The 19,321-nt window shown below is 42.3% G+C and overlaps 1 protein-coding gene and 1 pseudogene across 3 annotated transcripts in view; both read left to right on the plus strand.

Annotated features, from left to right (window-relative positions):
• The first annotated feature begins 2,022 nt into the window (after positions 1 to 2,022).
• LOC132533335 (S-methyl-5'-thioadenosine phosphorylase-like) lies at positions 2,023 to 2,844 on the plus strand (annotated as a pseudogene).
• Positions 2,845 to 6,514: 3,670 nt separating this feature from the next.
• Positions 6,515 to 19,321, plus strand: part of WDR89 (WD repeat domain 89) — a 29,570-nt gene continuing 16,763 nt past the window's right edge. Inside the window, exons 1-2 of one of the 3 annotated variants that reach the window (XM_060174863.1) lie at positions 6,526 to 6,618; positions 9,473 to 9,526. The gene's annotated coding sequence lies outside the window, so the exon portion shown is untranslated. Of the gene's footprint in view, positions 6,619 to 6,781; positions 6,884 to 9,472; positions 9,527 to 19,321 lie in introns of those variants that run through there. The other 2 variants (XM_007530909.3, XM_060174864.1) reach the window with 2 other exon arrangements.

Below are 19,321 nucleotides of genomic sequence, written 5' to 3' on the forward strand. Positions count from 1 at the left end.
CAAAGGCAAAAGGGAATAAATAAATATTTTAAAATTACAAAATTAAATGTTCATGTGTTTATTCTGCTTGAAAATTACCTTTTTCTAGTATTATGATTCCTGGCATTATAACAAAACAGCAATCTACTATCTATAATATGATTAGCCACAGTGAGCTATTTCATTGGCCCAACAATTCTGTATTTTTGATTTGAGGCAATTCCTCTCTCTCTCTCTCTCTCTCTCCCACACACACACACACACACACACACACACACACACACACACACATTTTTTTGCCTCCGGTGTTATTGCTGGGGCTCGGTGCCCGCACTATGAATTCACTGCTCCTGGAGGCCATTTTTCCCATTTTGTTGCCCTCGTTGTCGTACATCCATATATTTTCTTACTGCATCATTTAGATCTTACTTTTTTCATTTAGAGCATGAAAAAAGGAGAAATACCATAATCACTACACACAACTTGGCTAGTCATTAACTGAATAAAATGAAGTTATAGTTCCCCATACTTCGTTTACAAATAAAAACTTGAAGACTTTGTTGTTTGTAAACAAGTTACAAAAATTATAAACATAATAAACATACTTTTAAAACAAAATTTTAACTAAATATCAGTCATGACCATTTTGCTCAGCTTTTTGTTTTTTGTTTTTTCCACCAGGGTTATCAAGAGGGCTTGGTTCCAGCAGGAGGAACACATGCTCCTTGCAGCCATTTTTTTTTTTTTTTTTTACATTTTGTTTGATAGGTCAGAGAGAAATTGTGAGGAGAAGGAAATAGAAAGAGGGGCTGAGCATTAGCACAGAGGGTTAAACGCACATGGCTCGAAGCCAAAGACCCATGTAAGGATCCAGTTTGAGCCCTGGACTCCCCACCTACAAGGGGGTTGTTTCACAAACAGTGAAGCAGGTCTGCAGGTGTCTGTCTTCTCCTCCTCTTCTGATTTCTCTCTATCCTATATAACAACAAGGGCAATAAAACTGGGAAAAATGCAGGCACTGAGCCCCAGAGATAACCCTGGAGGCAAAGAGAGAGGGAGAGGGAGGTGGGAAGGGGAAGGGAGGAGAAGAAGAGTGAGGAGGGGATGGGAGGAGGGGGAGGGGAAGGGAGACCTGCAGGTCTGCTTCACTGCTTGTTAAGTATCTTCCCTGCTGGTTGGGGGCAGGGCTCAAATTGAAGTCCTTGAAATTCAACCAAGACTGTCAGTGCCTGGCCCCCATCGTTTGTTTTTGTTTTGTTTTGTTTTTAACCAGAGCACTGTTCAGTTCTGGTTTATGGTAGTGCTGGGATTGAACTTGGGAACGCAAAGCCTTAAGCATGGAAGTCAGTTCAAATAACCATTATGCTGTCTTTCTAGCCCATTAAATGATTACAAATCATGCTTTTCTTTTTTTTTTTAATAGTCTATTTATTTTGGAGAGAGAAATTGAGGGGGGGATGTAGAGAAGAGGGGGTAACAAGAGACACATGTAGCACTATTTCAAAGCTCTTGAAGCTTTGCCTCTGCAGGTGGGAGGCAGACACATGAACCCCGGCCACTGTGCACTGTAATATTTGCACTCAACCAGGTGCACCATTGCCAGACCCTACAGTTTATAATCAAGTGAAACAGTTTTATTACATGTTAAACAGGAAAAGTTGCCAAAAGATAAAAGTCTAATAGGGAGAAGTTTCTCATATGTATAATTTTTTTTACTTTTGCTGAGGACAAAAATAACAAAATGTTGAATGGATTCACAGAAGTAAAAGGAGCTGGGGGCAGGCGGTGGCACCCCTGGTTAAGCACACACATTATGCATAAGGTTTAAGCTCTTGGTCCCCTCCTGCAAGGGGGAAAGCTTCATGAGAGGTGAAGCAGTGCTATAGTTGTCTTTCCCCTATCTTCCCCTCCCCTTTCAATTTTTCTCTTCTATCTAGTTATAAGTTGATAAAATATTTTTTAAAAAATAATGTTGAGGTTCCCACTTCTGGACTGTGGGCACCTCCTCCCCGCACTGGGTGAGGACCCCTGGCTCACACAGACATGGCTTCAGGTGCTGCCACCACCCCCGTGAAATCGGAATAATTGATGGAACAGGCCTGGATGATCCAGAAATCTTAAAGGAAGAACTGAAAAATATGTGGATACTCCTTTTGGCAAGCCCTCTGATGCCTTAATTTTGGGGAAGATCAAGAATGTTGATTGTGTCCTCCTTGCAAGGCATGGCAGGCAGCATACCATCATGCCCTCCAGAGACAACTACAAGGCCAACATCTGGGCCCTGAAGGAGAAGGGCTGTACACATGTCATAGTGACCACAGCCTGTGGCTCCGAGGGAAGAGATCCAACCTGGCGTCATACCACCAAAAGAGCTCAGACCTTCTATGATGGAAGTCATTCCTGTGCCAGAGGAGTTTGCCATATTCCAGTGGCTGAACCATTCTGCCCCAAAACAAGAGAGGTCCTTATAGAGACAGCTAAGAAGCCATTCAAAAGGGACAATGGTCACAATTAAGGGACCTAGTTTTAGCTCCCGGGCAGAAAGCTTCATGTTTCGCACCTGGGGAGCGGATGTCATCAACATGACCACTGTCAGTGCCAGAGGTGGTTCTTGCTAAGGAGGCTGGAATTTGCTATGCAAGTATTGCCATGGCAACTGATTATGATTGCTAGAAAGAGCATGAGGAAGTGGTGTCAGTGGACCGGGTCTTAAAGACCCTGAAAGAAAATGCAAATAAAGCCAAAAGTTTACTCCTTACTACTATACCTCAGATAGGATCCATGGAATGGTCAGAAACTCTCCACAACCTGAAGAATATGGCCCACTTTTCTGTTTTATTACCAAGACATTAAAATCACATGCTTGCTCAGAAGACAAGATGACTTTCTCATTCCAATCATGTTAGGAACTTCTGTTTCACTTCAAAAACCATGGAGAAGACAGGCACTTTTCATGCCCTTGTCCACAAAGGAAGACCATTCATTCGATGAAACAGTGCAAGTATCAGGGATGCCTTTCAAAGGATTTCGGTTGCTTCAAGAAACAGAAGAAAAGCTATGGCCAACAAACAAATGAGAAGACTCTCACACTTTGGGGTCGTGGGGGAGAACTCTCACTGTTTTACATTTCCTCTGTTAAATTTGTTTTAAAAAATAATAAATGGAACTCTTAGGTTTTTTTTTTTTTCTTCCAGGGTTATTGCTGGGCTCGGTGCCTGCACCATGAATCCACCGCTCCTGGAGGCCATTTTTCCCCCTTTTGTTGCCCTTGTTGTTGTAGCCTCGTTGTGGTTATTATTATTGCCATTGTTGATGTTGTTCATTGTTGGATAGGACAGAGAGAAATGGAGAGAGGAGGGGAAGACAGAGTGGGAGAGAAAGACACCTGTGAAGCGACTCCCCTGCAGGTGGGGAGCTAGGGGCTTGAACAGGGATCCTTACACGGGTCCTTGCGCTTTGTGCCACTGCGCCACCACCCGACCCCTTCTTAGGTATTTCTTTGTTTGTTTTGTTTGTTTGTTTGTTTTAATTTATTTATTTATTCACTTTTGTTGCCCTTGTTTGCTTTATTGTTGTAATAATTATTGTTGTCTGTCTTCATTGTTGGATAGGACAGAGAGAAATGGAGAGAGGAGGGGAAGACAGAGATGGGGAGAGAAAGACAGACACCTGCAGACCTGCTTCACCGCCTGTGAAGGGACTCCCCTGCAGGTGGGGAGCCAGGGGCTTGAACCGGGATCCTTACGCCGGTCCTTGCACTTTGCACCACATGCGCTTAAGCCACTGCGCCACCACCTGACCCCCCCTCTTAGGTATTTTTATTGATGTAAATTGATATAGTCTTTCTGGCGGACAGTTTGGTAAAATAAGTCAAAAGGCTTAAAAATACTGCTGATTATCAATAAAACACATCAAGTATATATAAATAAGGATGTCTAATAGAGTGTTCATTGTAATGGCAAATATTTACAGCAATGTAAATATCAAATCAGAAGTAAATTATCGTTTAACTCTTAATTGGACTGCAAGACAACCTACTGAATCATGTTTAAACAGTACTGATGTCTTAAACAGTTGGTGACACTGCTTCCATCAGGAACATCATCATAAGCCTTCTTGTGGGCCACTCCAGGAATTTATCCTCCCTATAAAGTAGCAGTGGTACCGAAGGGAGGCTGGATCATCCTACCCTGCTACTCCAAGAAAACTGGTCCTGAAATGAGTGCAGCCTAGAATGTTCCCAGCTTTGACCATGAACTGCGAGCTCAGACCAACAGGGATTCAGAGGTTACACATGCTCCTGTGCTAAATATGAATATATATATGGGCCCTGGGTCAGGCTGATGGGGTAAACAAATAATTTTATTCATAGGTTTGTTTCACGTTTGAAAGCTACTCTATGACCTAATCCAGCTTTCTAGCCCTATTCTTAACTCTCACACCATCTTCCCAAACAATATTTTTGTCCATTTCCATGTTAGCTATCAAACTCAAGAAAACCTACAAAAGTCATGGGCCTCGAGGAACATACCTAAAATAGACTTCCCAGTTTCTTTATAAGCTGAGATCCCTATTCTCATCTACTCTATCCCTACTTTTTGGTTCCTGTCTTACTGCCTTTCAGCCACCAAGTTGCAGATGATACCATGATTCCATCCTGACTTCCTTGGCCTGATGACCTCACCAATGTGTCACCTCTCCAGAGCCCTATCCCACTAGGGAAAGACAGAAATAGGCTGGGGGTATAAATTGGCCTGTTGACACCCATGTCCAGTAGAGAAGCTATTACAGAAGTCAGAACTTTCACCTTCTGCACCCCAAAAAGAATTTTGGTCTATACTTCCAGAAGAGGAGAAATAGTATGGGAAGATGACCATAAAAGAGGAAAAAAATGAAGGACATTTGGGAAAAGAGGGCAGGACCAGAGGGGGGAAAAAAAAGGACAAATATGGACAGATAAAAATAACAGTCAACGGGAGTCAGGCGGTAGCGGGCGGTAGCACAGCCGGTTAAGCGCACGTGGTGCAAAGCACAAGGACCAGCGTAAGGTTCGAGCACCCGGCTCCCCACCTGGAGGGAAGTCGCTTCACAAGCAGTGAAGCAGGTCTTCAGGTGTCTTTCTCTCCCCCCTCTGTCTTCCCCTCCTCTTTCCATTTCTCTCTGTCCTATCCAACAACAACATCAATAACAACAAAAATAACTACAACGACAATAAAAAAGGGCAACAAAAAGAGAAAATAAATAAATATTTAAAAATGATAATAATAGTAGTCAACCCATGTCTGCAATCTTGGGAAAACTACTGTGGCTTACAATGGAGGGAATGGGGATACAGAATGCTGGTGGTAGGAATGGTGAAGATTTATATCCCTGTTATAATTCTGTAAGTCAATGTTAAGTCACTAATAAAATTTAAAAAAAAATTGTTGACTCTAAAAAAAAAGAATGTTGAAAAAAAAGTTCATGATCCAAATAAAAGCTTTGATGTACCCCAATATAAAGAGGCTGAACTGGACTTCATAACACAATCTTGAGAAATCTACAGTGTGTGTTCCTCCTGAAATTGGTCACAATTGCGATTTTAACATTTCCTGTCAACAACAGTATTCTTGCTTAACTTCATATCAACACTTGATTTCCTTAAGTAGCTTGTCACCCATGGTCTTGTATATTAAATTCAGAGTGCTTTCCAAATATTCTCAAATGTACACTACTGTGAAAAACAGACTTCTTCTGTCATGGCAAACATTTTACAAACTAAAAATTCCACTATGTACCCAAATACAAATATCTCACAGAGCAGCAGGAACAACAGTAAAATGTTCGGAACCCCTATTTTCCTAAGAGCTCATTGACATTCATGGTGCTGAGACGTGAAAGGAATTAAAACAAAACACAACAGAACGGAACACATCAAAACCACAGTAGATGACAGTGGTTGATAACAATAAGGAAGAACGCACTGTAGCTGCAACCACAATTAAAGACACAGGACTTGAACGTCCTGGACAAAAATAGAGGGGAGGGGCCCAGGCTGAGCTACCTTCAAGTTACTAACTTCCAGTCAATGAAAAACAAGCGAACTGAACGATGTCAGTTCTAAAACTTGAGACAATCTTAACAAAACTGGGTAGAAGTGAGTGTTTCAGGACCCGATGCTAACTAGGAAGTGTATCCTATACGCAGAATTAGCTCCTTAATCACAATAACAATCCACTACAGACTTTGACTCATAGTAAGTTCCCAGCGTCTAGAAGCTAAAAATAACCCACGTGCACCTGCGTGGGCGCGAGGTCTTGAAGCTCAAGGGGGGGTCCATTAATCCAGCCCTTTATAGGTATCGCGCAACCCGGGGCTCGCGAGCCTCCATCTTAACCAATAAGAATGCTGAAAGTCGTCCTTTAAGTTAGAACGCGCAGGCGCGCAGAAATGCGCCTGTTCTACTCCAAGAGGTTGCCCGCTGCGCCCCGCCCTTACATCCTAGGAGCTCTGTCCCGCCTCTCTGCTGCCGACCAATCCTCTACAGCTTCCTTTGCTCGATTATCCAATCAGAGCACGTGAGGCCAGGTTCCGGTTATCTTCTCCGCGTCCTGACTGAGCTTGTTTTCTCCCCGCGCTAGTTGAGCAGTAGCTGCTGAGGTACAGTTGTGGGGGCGGGCTGGGTCCAGGGTTTGAAAATCGCTCTTTCAAAGGCGGGTACTGCGGCTGTAGCCTAGAAGGGTGGGGTCACTGAGCCTCGCGGGGCCGCAAAGGGAAGTGGAGAGGGGGGTCCCCCACGTGGTTGTGCAGTGAGAGGTCCCAGGTCTGAGCAGCCCCTGCCCCGCGCCCCTTCTGCAGGTTGGCGGGGCTTGGGGGCTGGTGGTGGGAAGCCCAGCTCTTTGTCTAGACCATCCTTCAGCTCTAGGTACCCTTCTGCTGTGTTTAACCAGACTATCCTGCTCCTGTCCTCCCCTCGCATTCTTCCTATTCACCCTCGGGTTTGCTTCCTTTCGAGGTCGGGAAGGTACTTTGCATTCTTGAGGATCCTTCATAGAGTGTGTTGTAGGGTTCACTTTAAGGTCTATTGTGCGGTTATAATCTCAATCCATGCAACATGCTGAGCAGGTGGGAGCCGTCCACCTTTAGTTGAGTCACACACGTGTTCTCTTAAATTTCTCCGATAATTTACGTTGAATAGCACTCGGTTTTCCGTGGATGTGGAGTTATGATAAGGAGTTAAGGTGCTGTCCTGTTACTCTCCACAACTTGAAGTTGATTTGGAAGCTAATCTGACATACCTAGTCAAGAAATTGTTAATACCAAAGTAAAATAAACGAATAGGAGCACACTGGAGTCTTTAACATACCTCTAAGCAGGCCAGTCATAGTCTTAAGACGCTGCTTATTTGTTTGTTTATTTTAACATTTATGGGGAAGACAATGTATTCATGCAGAAGGGGGGGTGCGGTGTCGAACTCCGGGATCTTCCAACACTATCACCGCGCCACCTACCGGCATTTAGCTTCTTAAAGTACAGAATGGAAGTCAGTGCCAGTCTTGTCTGCTTCCTGGAGTTGTCAAGATCAAATGAGATAAAAAATGTGAAAATACAAATTATGTGGGCTTACAATACTTTCTACTTTTCACATTATTTCCTCTGGGCGGGAGACTCATTTGAACCTAGTATACAAAATTGAACAGGGCTACCACTTCAAATGTGAAATACCTTTGCTATGTGGATTACTTACCCATTTATACAGAATTTGGGGCAGTATTAATGTTAATGCAAAAGTATTACTTGTGTAATGTGCGAGCTTCCCGTAAGACTGCTTTGAATAGTGTAAAGTAAAAGGTCAGCCTAACTTAGACCTTTTCTGAGTAGTTTGCTCCTCTCACCTTATATTGGTCTTCATAGTTTTTGAGTTGTATCTATATTTAATCTAAAATCTATGCAACATGTTATTAACTACAAAAGTGACTGAAGATAATTCATGCATTTTTTTCTGGGTATCTTTAGTAACCATTGCTCATCCTACCACAAAGATACAGAAAAGGATGAATAGGCCTTATTTTAGTGTACCTGAAAATCTAGTAGGCTATTCTGGGGGGGGGGGGAGCTATGAAAACATGAGCTAGTGCTTCTCTTCCACAGCTAAGTGCAGATTTTCCACTGGAAAACAGCAGAGGTAAATGAGGATTTCTGCTGTCTGCATATAAAGCCCAAATGAACCCCGTAGAGGAAGAAAAGTTCTTTCCAGTCTTCCACTTGAAAATTTTCACACGAGTTTTGCACTTGATTTTATGACAGTATCTGTTGCTGTCTTGAATTATTTGCCACAGCACAACATTGATGTTAGGGATTCGTTATAAAGAAACTAAGGGAGCTAAGGAGTGGTACACATTAGAATGTGCATGTTGAAGTGCGTAAGGACCAGGGTTCAAGCCCTCAGCCCCCACTTGCAGGGGGGAAGCTTCATATGGTGAGAGAGTAAGTGTCTCTCTCTCCCCAATTTTTGTCTCTGTCCAAAATAAAAATATTTTTAAAGAGAAAGAAACCATTTAAGCAACCAGCAAAAGCTCTGGGTCTTGATGCGCCTAGGTCCTTCCTTGTGTGTGGTAACATGTTCTACGGGTGTGCCAATATGTGTGATTCCGCTGCTTGTAAGACAGTTTTTTCATTCATTTCTTATAGAGTGAGATACAGAAGGGCAGAGAGAGATTTACTTATTTTATGATGGACATACAGACCAGAGCACTGCTTCATAAAATGCAGTGATAGAAATTGAACCTAGGGCCTCACACTTGCTTACACTCTTCCTACTAAGCCGTCTCCCTGACTGCTTCACTTAGTATTGAATGCAGATTTGTTTATTTACTTATTTATTTTTGCCTCTAGGGTTGTCACTGGGGTTTGGTAGCTGCACTATAAATCCACTGCCCTTGGTGGCCATCTTTTTTCCATTGTTGTTGGATAGGGCAGAGAGAAATTGAGAGGGGGGGAAAAGAAAGACACCTGCAGATCTGCCTCACGGCTTAGGAAGCAGCCTCTGCCCCCGAAGATGGGGAGCCAGCTCTCAAACTGAACCAGGTCCTTGTACTTCGCACTATGTGCGCTTAATCCAGTGTGCTAGCACCCGTTCCCCTGAATGCAGAATTTTTTTGTTGTTGTAGGAATTTCACTGCTCCAAGCTAACTTCTTTTTTTTTTTTTCACATAGCGAGTGGAGGAAACAGCATCAAAGCTGCTTCCAGTGTGGGACAGAGGGGAGGGGAGGAGTAAATGCAAAATTATCTTGAGTTCCAAATTCATTTTGACTTTAAACCGTGGATCATACAATAATGATACTTTTAGCAAACAAATTAACATTTCAAAGGTAATAAAATGACTTTGACTGGAGAAGGAGCTCACTGGATAGGGCACTTGTCATGTGGGTAGCCTAGGTTTGAGCTCTGTCACTATGAGAGTGGCACTGACCTGGGAGTTCTGATGCTATAATGTCTTTTCCTCTCTCACAATCTCTCTGAAGAAATAAACATGTCATTGAAGGGGCTGGCGAGAGAGCCTAGCAGGTAGAATGCCTGCATTATACTATGTGATTGACCCAAGTTAAGTCACTGACACCACAGGGTGGAGGGAGGTATTATGGCAAGGGGAGAAGCTGTGATGTCTCTTCTCACTGCCTTTCTTTCTACTGAATAAAGAAAGGGTGTGGGGGCTGAGGAGGTGAAGTTATGCATTCAAGAAGAAGCTCTGGTTCCACAAAAATTTTAAAAAGAAAGCAACATTGTGCCAAATTTAAAGAAGTGGGGGCAATGGGTTGGCAAGATGGCTCACCTGGGAGAGTGCCCACTTTGACATACAACCCAGTTTAAGCTGGTCTCCTCTGCTCTGGGGAAGCTATAGTACTGTAGTCTCATTCCCTTTCTCCCTCTATCTTTCTTTTTTTGTGTGTGTGTTCCATTTTGTTGCCATTGTTATTTTATTGTAGTTGTTGTTATTGATGTCGTTGTTGTTGGAAGGGACAGAGAGAAATGGAGAGAGGAGGGGAAGACAGAGAGGGGGAGAGAAAGATAGACACCGGCAGACCTGCCTCACCGCTTGTGAAGCGACCACAGTAGCAAGGGAGTCGGGGGCTCAAACCGGGTTCCTTCCGCGGTCTTTGCGCTTTGCACCACCTGTGCTTAACCCGCTGCGCTACCACCCGACTCCCCTCCCTCCATCTTTCTAGCTGAAAAGTTATTCTGGAGCAGTGAAGTTAAGTCCTTATATTATTTCCCAACTTTTGTTGGCTAGGTACTAATCGTTATGAAACAACTTGAAAAATTAAAAGCATAAAATTGTTGACAACATGATGCCATAATGATCACCTGGCACCAGAAGACTGCAAAATATTCAACTTTCCTAGCTTTAGTTTACTTATTTGTAAAATAAAATACAGTACTTGTATGCTTAACTTTCAGAGTTATGAGACTCAGATAAAATGACAAATACTGTAGTCCTTTGTAAAATGTGATTCCTATATGAACAATACAAGGTTAAGATTCTATTACACTGGGGTCTGGGTGGTAGCGCAGCGGGTTAAGCGCACATGGCCTAAAGTGTAAGGACCCAGGTTCTAGCCCCTGGCTCCCCACCTGCTGGGGGGGGGGGTCGCCTCATAAGCAGTGAAGCAGGTCTGCAGGTATCTATCTTTCTCTTTCCCTGTCTTCCCCTCCTCTCTCGATTTTTCTGCCCTATCCAACAGCAACGAGAATAATAACACCGATAAGCAAGGGCAACAAAAGGGGGGAAAGATGCCCTCCAGGAGCAGTGGATTTGTAGTGCAGGCACTAAGCCCCAGTGATAACCCTAGAGGCCAAAAATTCTATTACACCTTTAAAAGAGTTAAAAATTAACATTAATTCTGTTATGAACTATACCAGTTGGTGTAGGGGAAACTTCAGTGCTGCAAATGTCTCTCTTTTTTTCTCCTCTATTATTCTATCAGGGAAAAATTGTCACTGAGCAAAGTGGAGTTCTGAAGGCATCAAGCCTAAGAAATAATACTGGCGGCAAAATAAAATAAACACTGCCTCTGGATAGTAAAGAAAAAAGGGAGAGGTGGCTATAAAAAGATGGTATGGGGAAGCCAGGCACTAATGCACCCAGTTGACTATACACATTACAGTGTACAAGGACCTGGGTTCAAGCCTCTTGTCCCCACCTACAGGGGGGATGTTTTATGAGTAGTAAAGTAGTGCTGCAGATAGCTGTTTTTTTCTCTCTCTCTCTTTCTGTCTGCCATATCCCTCTCTAATTGTCTGTTTCTATCCAATAAAATAAAAATAAACCAAGGTAAAAAAGAAAAAGTTGGTGTATTGCACCAAAGTAAAAGACTCTGGGGTGGAGGGAGGTTTCAGGTTCTGGAACACGATGGCAGAGGAGGACCTAGAGGGGGTTGCTATGTGGAAAACAGAAATGTTACACAGGTACAAATAATTGTATTTTACTGTTGACTGTAAACCATTTAATCCTTCCCAATATAGAAAGGAAAAGAAAAGAAGAAAAAAGTAAGGGGCCTAATGCCCTCCAGTGGAGAGAGACGGGTGGTACGTGGGTGGCGGGTGAAATTTGCTAACACATTTTTCGGAGACATTTAATACTGTACTCCTGAGACACAACAGTGTTGGAAAGCAGCATTCCTCAGAAATAAAATTTAAAACTAACACTATCTCTGTAGTAAAACTTGCTCAGATGGCACCACTGGTAGAGCATCAGACCGATGAATATAAGGTCGCAGGTTTGATCCCAGGCATTGCATATGCCAGATTGATGCCCATGTTTGTGCTTGTCTCTTGCCCCCTCCCCCAATCTCTCAAACTCTCTCTCACTAAGAAATAAATTTATGTGGGGTCCAGGCGGTAGCCTACCAGGTTAAGCACACGTGGCATGAAGCACAAGGACTGGAATAAGGGTCCCGGTTGGAGTCCCTAGCTCCCCACCTGCAGGGGAGTCGCTTCACTGGCGGTGAAGCAGGTCTGCAGGTGTCTATCTTTCTCTCCCCCTGTCTTCCCCTCCTCTCTCCATTTCTCTCTGTCCTATCCAACAACGAACAACATCAACAATGGCAATAATAATAACCACAGCGAGGCTACAACAACAAGAGCAACAAAAGGGGGAAAATGGCCTCTAGGAGCGGTGGATTCATGGTGCAGGCACCGAGCCCAGCAATAACCCTGGAGGAAAAAAAAGGGGGGGGAATAAATATAATTAAAAAAAAATATATATATATATATATATATATGTTAAAAAGCAATCTTCAGCTTACTCATATTGATTATTTGTATCGACCTTCCAATTTTCAACTGTCAGAATATTTTATATATCTTAATGCAGAATCTTCAGAGCCTTTCCTTTCTTCAGTTTTGAATTACTTAGATCTAAAGTTGTTCATATACATGAAAAGCATCTCCTTTCAAGGAAGGAAGAAGGTAGATATTGCAAGTTTAAATTTTTCATAGTGTTTTTTTTTTGTTGTTGTTGTTTGTTTTTTTAACCTGATTCCAGTACTCTTATCTTTAGTCTGTATATAATTTGGATTTTTTAAATAGAGGCAGAAATTGAGGGGGGGTGTAGGGAGGAAGAGAGAGACACTTGTAGCAATACTTCACCGCTTATGAATTTTTCCCCCTACAGGTGGGGAGCAGGTCTTTGCAAATGGTAATGTATATGCTGTACTGCGTGCACCACCACCCAGCCTCAGTACAGATTTTTTTTTTTTTTTGCCTTCAGGGTTATTGCTGGGGCTCAGTGCCTGCACCACGAATCCACTGCACCTGGAGGCTAATTTTTTCCCTTTTGTTGCCCTTGTTGTTTTTTTTTTTGTTTTGTTTTTATTTTTGTTTTTGTTTTTATCATTGTTGAAGTTATTGTTCTTGTTGTTATTGATGTCGTTGTTGGATAGGACAGAGAAATGGAGAGAAGAGGGGAAGAGAAAGATAGACACCTGTAGACCTGCTTCACTGCCTATTAAGTGACTCCCTTGCAGGTGGGGAGCTGGGGGCTCGAACCCGGATCCTTGCTCAGGTCCTTGTGCTTTGCTCCATGTGCACTTAAACCGCCTTGCCTGACCCCCCCATCTTTTTTTTTAATATATTGGTATTAATTACTTAATAATGGTTCACAAAATCCTAAGACTGTTAGAGTTATAGTTCCACGCTGCACCCAACTAGTCTCTATGAAGCTGTTTTATTTTCTCCAAAGTTTTTCCCCTTTCTCCCATGAGATTGTAAAACCAAACTGCAGTTTTTCTTGGGAACTAGGAAAGGAATTTAAGAACACACAAGTCCCTTGAGCCATTCTAAAAATAGAAAAGATACAGATTGGGACTCGCTGGGTATTTTGAAAAAGTCTTGATTAAAATGTGAATGTATTGGGCCATAAAATAGCTCATCTGGATTGTGTGCCTGCTTGCTTGGCTCACAGGCCAGTTTCTAGTCTAGGCCCCACAGCAGTGGAGGCACCTTCACTGCTGTGTTGTCTTTTTTTTTCTATCTTTATTGACTGGATAGAGACAGACAGAAATCAAGAGCTAAGTGAGTGATAGGGAGAAAGAAAGGGAGACACCTACAGCCCTGCTTCACCATTCACAAAGCTTTCCCCCTGCAGATGGGGACCAGAGGCTCAAACCCAGGTCCTTGCACGTTGTAACATGTGTGTTCATCCAGCTGCACCATCTCACCCAGCCCCAGTGCCATGTTGTCTTTACCTCTGTCTGTGTATGTCTCTGTCTGAAAAAGCCCAGAGTGATAAAGATCCAAAAATGACAAAAAAAAAAAAAAAGTGATTGGATATGTCTTTTTTTTTTTAATTTTTTTTATTTAAGAAAGGATTAATTAACAAAACCATAGGGTAGGAGGGGTACAACTCCACACAATTCCCACCACCCAATCTCCATAACCCACCCCCTCCCATGATAGCTTTCCCATTCTCTATCCCTCTGGGAGTATGGACCCAGGGTCATTGAGGGTTGCAGAAGGTAGAAGGTCTGGCTTCTGTAATTGCTTCCCCGCTGAACATGGGCGTTGACTGGTCGGATATGTCTTTTGTTGTGTGGAAAAATACGATACAATAGATACTATATAACTTTGGAAATTTGAGATAGTTTGATCCTGTTTTGTGAAAATAGCATAACATTTTGAACATACTGTTTCCAGAATTTGACTAGCTATCAATTTATATTCAAATCGTCAGGTCTTTATTGAATGCTTTTTACAAGTATATTGTGTAAGGTGATAGGGTGATGTTTCCCAGTCCTAGATTTTTCTTAATTACTTTATTTACACCTGCATGGTTCTTTCTGTGACTTTTTTTTTTTTAACCAGAGCACTGCTCAGCTCTGGTTATTGGTGGTGCGGGGGATTAAACCTGGGACTTTGGAGCCTCAGGCATGAGAGTCTCTATGCATAACCATTATGCTATCTACCCTCTGCCCCTTTCTGTGACTTTTTTGAAGTTGGAGTGAACTGATCTTTTTTTTTAAATTTTTTTAATTTATTATTCGATAGAGAAATTGAGAGGAAGGGGGAGGTAGAGAAGGAAAGAGAGATGCCTGCAGCCCTGCTTCACCACTTAAGAAGCTTCCCTCCTGCAGGTGCAGAGCAGGGTCTCAAACCCGGGTCCTTATGCACTGTAACATGTGCGCTCAACCAGGTGCGCCACCACCTGGGCCCCCTAAGGTTTTATTTTTATTTATTTATTTTTTTTTACCAGAACACTGCTCAGCTCTGATATATGGTGGTGCAGGGGATTGAACCTGGGACTTTAGAGCCTCTGGCTGGAGAGTCTCTTTGCATAACCATTATGCTATCTACCCCTGCCTGAATTGATCTTAAAACAGGGTTATAGTAGTCCAGAAGGTGGCGCAGTGAATAGGGCATTGGGCTCTCAAGCATGAGGTCCAGGGTTCAGTCCCTGGCAGCACATGTACCAGAGTGATGTGTGGTTCTTTCTCCTCCTATATTTCTCATGAATAAATAAATAAATAATTTTTTAAAAAAAACAAGGTTATAGGTGTTTTATTAGTATTTTTACTATTGAGTTGATAGGTAGGTGTTTCACTTTCTCTAGGAAAACTATTAACTGCTTATAGGGTTTGATTTATGAATGTGTGTCATCCTAACTTTGATTGTCATTATTTCTTATCTTTATCTCCTTGTCTTCCTCTACTGAATGTGTTTTTGTGTATCAATAGTCATGGCAAGTAGGCTTTCGTGAGGTAGGCTATGGAGTTGTAGAGGACTGATAATTAAAGAACTAGAGAGCATGCCCTCCCTCCCCATGGTAAACTTAAATTGTACAGTGAGGAGAAACAAATCTGAAAAACAGAACTAAAGAATACTTAAATAGAATTTTTTTTTTGCTTCCAGGGTTATTGCTGGGGCTCAGTGTCTGCACTATGAAATCCACTGCTCCTGGAGGGCATTTTTCATATTTGTTGAATAGGACAGAGAGAAATTGAGAAGAGGGGGAGATAGAGAGACACCTGCGGATCTGCTTCACCACTTGTGAAATGGCCCCCCTGCAGGTGGGGAGCTGGGGGCTCAAACGGGGATCTTTGTACTTTGTACTATGTGCACTTAACCAGGTGTGCCACCTCCAGCCCCCTCTGTGTGTCACTCTCTTCAAAACATATACGCATGTTTATGCTTTTACTTGAACTATCAACATATGATAGAATGATCTTTCTAGATCCAAGAAGATAGGTAGGCATTTACAAAGAACATGTCATAGTTCACTTGGATAGTATGCTGTTTTGCCATGCGCATAACCCAACCCAGGCTCAAGCCCAGCCCCCACTTCACTGAAGGGCACTTGGGCTTCTCCCCCCCACCCCCACCCCGCCTCTTTTACCTCTATCTGAAAAAGTAAGCCTAGAGATGTTACCTCCCCCATCCCCTGCAAAAAAAAAGCTGGGGTGGTTATAAAATACAATATGTGATTCACATTGCACACTCTGCAACCCATACAGAGACAGCAAACGAATACACATGTTTAATAAAAACAAAGTATTTGGTTTTATAAAATTAGGAAATGTTGAAGTGTTAGCTTTCATTTTCCATCTAGTGCGTGTTTTGCAGAATGTAATTAGTGTCTAGAAACAAAACTCATTTCTTATGTGAGAATTTGTCCTCTTACTGCTATCTTTGTCCAGAAATAAGTGAGATGTTAAATCAGGTGTTTTCCTCTTCTGCTCTGTGGCAGGTTCGTGGGAGGTCCCTGCAGTTATAGCTGAGAGCTAATGAAAAAACAAAGGAGGATAATATCCAGCAGGGCCACCAGCCAGGAGATGGATGTGATGGGTGATTTTTAAGATGGGATTTACTAGCTAGTTGAATCTTCTGTTTTGCAACCCCTCCTCCCTTGAGTCAATGTTCAGCTTCAGGTTTTGAACCTGTTATGAATAACTTAGAAGAGATGAAGAATGACTATATAGTCATTTTGAAGTATATTTCGAGTACATTGGAAGTTTTTTTTTTCTTTTTGATGTTTACTTATTGGATAGAGACAATTGAGAGGGAAGGGGGAGATAGAGAAGAGAGAGGAGATACTTACAGCACTGCCTCACCACTAATGAAGCTCCTCCGCCCCCAGGTGGGGACTGAGGACTTGAACCTGGATCCTTGCACATTGTAGGATGTGTGCTCAGCTGGGTGTGTCACCACCTGACCCCCCCACTTGAAGTTTTTTTTTTTTTTGCCTGCAGCATTATTGCTGGGGCTCGGTGCACCACGAATCCACTGTTCTGGAGGCTCCCCCCCCCCTTTGTTGCCCTGGTTGTTTTTTATTGTTGCTGTGGTTATTATTATTATTGTTATTGATGTCGTTGTTGTTGGATAGGACAGAGAGAAATGGAGAGAGTAGGGAAAGACAGCGAGGGGAGAGAAAGACACCTGCAGACCTGCTTTACTGCTTGTGAAGCGACCTCCCTGCAGGTGGGTAGCCAGGGGCTCAAACCGGGTTACTTAATGCCGATCCTTGTACTTTGCGCCATGTGCACTTAACCCGCCAGGCTACCGCCGGACCCCCCTCCCCATTTGAAGTTTTTTACAGCATATTCAGAGGGATTGAAATTTTGGAGAGACCAGTGGGGCTGAGGAGAAATCTAAGGGAACACATATATAGTGCTATAATTAATATTGCAAGGGGAAGAGAAGAAAAGAACTGAGAAATACTCAGTTCAGTCTCAGTTACCATTGGTTAACTGCAAAAGTTTCGATAGTTAAAGCATCTTTCTGTTGGACTTTGCCGTTAAATCCTGATTTATTTGTTTATTTTGTCATTCCTGATGTATGGACCTGTTGCTAGATGGCAGTAGTAGTCAGTGCTAAGGATGACAGCTAAGTCTAAGCTAACCATTTTTATATATTTAGGAGAGCTGCATCTGACTGTTCCTTATTTCCAGTTCTGATCTGATATCATTCACAACAGATCAGATTTTTTTTTTCCTCTTAATTTCCGGCTTTTTGTAGGATGGTTCAAGAATTACACCTTTTGTTGCTTATTTCTCTAATACCAGGATTTTTCACTATACTCAGAAGAGAGGAAATGAGTTTGAAACTTAGCTTCATTAGTGGTGAAGCAGTATCTCCTCTCTCCCTCTCTAATTCCCCCTTCCCTCTCAATTTGTCTCTATCCAATAAATAAACATTAAGAAAAACTTAAAACACACTTGAAATATAATTCAAATACCTGTATAGCCATTCTTCATCTCTTCTAAATTATCTACAATATGTTCAAAACCTGAAGCTCAACTAAAGGAAGAAGGGTGTGCAAAAGAGAAGATTCCTGATCTTGTGACAGGGCACAAAGTGGTTAAGAGAGATAGTCTGGGGTAGAGATAGATAGCATAATGGTTATGCAAAGAGACTCTCATGATTGAGGCTCCAAAGTCCCAGGTTTACTCCCCCACACCACCATAAACCAAAGCTGAGTAGTGCTTTGGTTTAAAAAAAAGAGGTAGTCTGTCCTACTGTACCTTCCTCCATGACCTGTCTCACTATGTGAGTGAAAAGTTGTGGTCTGGGAGGTGGCGCGGTGGATAAAGCATTGGACTCTCAAGCATGAGGTCCTGAGTTCAATCCCTGGCAGTACATGTGTCAGAGTGAAGAGTGATCAGAGTGATGTCTGGTTCTTTCTCTCTCCTATCATTTCTCACAAATAAATAAATAAAATCTCAAAAAAAGAAAAAAAGAGAAGAAAAAAGTTGGTCCAGAGGAGCCAGGCAGTGATGCACCCACCAGAGCACACACACTACCGCGCACGGGAACCTAACTTTTTTTTTTTTCTTGATTGGGGGATTAATGGTTTGCAGTCAACAGTAAATACAATAGTTAGTACATGTATAGTGTTTCTCAGTTTTCCACACAACAATACAACCCCCACTAGGTCCTCTGTCATCCTGGGGAACCTGACTTTAAGCCCCTAGTCCCTAGCTGCAGGGCAGAAATGTCATCAACAGTGAAGCAATGCTGCAGGTGTCTTTCTTCCCTATTTCCCCTTCTTCTTTTTTTTTTAACCAGAGCACTCCTCAGCTCTGGTTTATAGTGGTGTGGGGATTAAACCTGGGACTTCCCAGCCTCATAGCATGAAAGTCTCTTTGTATAACCATTATACTATATCCCTTACCCTTCTCTCTTAATTTCTCAATCAAAAAAATAAATAAAGGAAAACATAGCCATCTGGAGCAGTAGATTAAAAGAAAAAAAAGTTGGTCCAGAGCAGTAAAAACACCAATGTATCCAGGCTTCATATGAGAAAAACAGTGTAAGAAGTTTGTCTTTTTGACCTGTCAACGCCCATGTTCAGCAGGGAAGCAATTACAGAAGCCAGACCTTCCACCTTCTGCACTCCATAATGACCCTGGTTCCATACTCCCAGAGGATTAAAGAATAGGAAAGCTATCAGGGGAGGGAATGGGGTATGGGGAGTTCTGGTGGTGGGAATTGTGTGAAGTTGTACCCCTCTTATCCTATGGTTTAGTCAATGATTCCTTTTTTTTTTTTTTTCAAAAACCATTTTTTTTAAAGATTTTATTTATGAGAAAGATAGGAGAGAGAAAAAACCAGATATCACTCTGAAACATGTGCTGCCAGGGATCGAACTCAGGACCTCATGCTTGAGAGTCCAATGTTTTACCATTGAGCCACCTCCCGGACCACTGTTTCCTTTTTATAAATAAAAATGTATATGTGTGTGTGTGTGTGTGTGTGTGTAAAAAAATTTGTCTTTTTCTCCCCCCCATATATGTTAGATCTTTAAAATAGCTAAATGGATATTTTTATATACATGCACTCAGTCGGGAAAATGGGGAAAATAACACAAAG

Source organism: Erinaceus europaeus, chromosome 16 (genome assembly GCF_950295315.1).
Source record: "Erinaceus europaeus chromosome 16, mEriEur2.1, whole genome shotgun sequence".
Taxonomy (NCBI): domain Eukaryota; kingdom Metazoa; phylum Chordata; class Mammalia; order Eulipotyphla; family Erinaceidae; genus Erinaceus; species Erinaceus europaeus.